Raw genomic sequence first — 674 nt, forward strand, 5'->3', positions numbered from 1 at the left:
ATCCATTTGTCCTTAACAAGCGAATACCAAGAAACCACTGAACATGTATGACATCAAAAGATATGAACGAACACTCATATCATCGAGCTCATACAAATGGATTAGGAGGTATCATCTTGTTTATTACTTCGGGTTAAGTATTATATCTAAAATAACTTTTGTGTTGCTTTGTGTTACTAATAATGTCATGCATCTCTGCAAGCAAATTAACTTTAACGAAAAAAAAAAAAAAAAAAATCTTTTTTTACCAAACAATGTATGTAGGTCCTTCGTGGATATCTTTACCTTCATGAAATGCCCACCCTAAAGCCAACATGATTACTGTTTGTCCATATTTACAGCAAGCAGCACAAACCACCAAAATCAAATTGAACTACGTAATTTCCATAACAATCTAGATCAAATTGAATACTCTCCACAGACTAGTATGGGAGCGAAAACAAACCGGGCTTTGAGAAGCATCAGATACTATGAGGTCACATTAGCATACAATTACAATTAGTGAGTGTTAACAACAAAGTATGAATGATTTAGTCACAACTTAACTCAACTGACAAAACACTTGTAGTCTGAAAATATATCAAATTTCAGAGAGGCATGTAAACAAACACCTTACCTGCATACTCGCAAACAAATTCTTCACGTCAAATAAACTCATCAGCATACAAACCGCA

At 34.0% G+C, this 674-nt stretch overlaps 1 non-coding gene across 1 annotated transcript; it reads right to left on the reverse strand.

Moving 5' to 3' along the window:
• Nucleotides 1-252: 252 nt before the first annotated feature.
• Nucleotides 253-360, reverse strand: LOC139873788 (small nucleolar RNA snoR103). The gene has a single exon (XR_011767509.1). It is a non-coding gene; the product is annotated as a small nucleolar RNA snoR103 (small nucleolar RNA).
• Nucleotides 361-674: the final 314 nt, after the last annotated feature.

Source organism: Rutidosis leptorrhynchoides, chromosome 10 (assembly GCF_046630445.1).
Source record: "Rutidosis leptorrhynchoides isolate AG116_Rl617_1_P2 chromosome 10, CSIRO_AGI_Rlap_v1, whole genome shotgun sequence".
NCBI classification, from domain to species: Eukaryota; Viridiplantae; Streptophyta; class Magnoliopsida; order Asterales; family Asteraceae; genus Rutidosis; species Rutidosis leptorrhynchoides.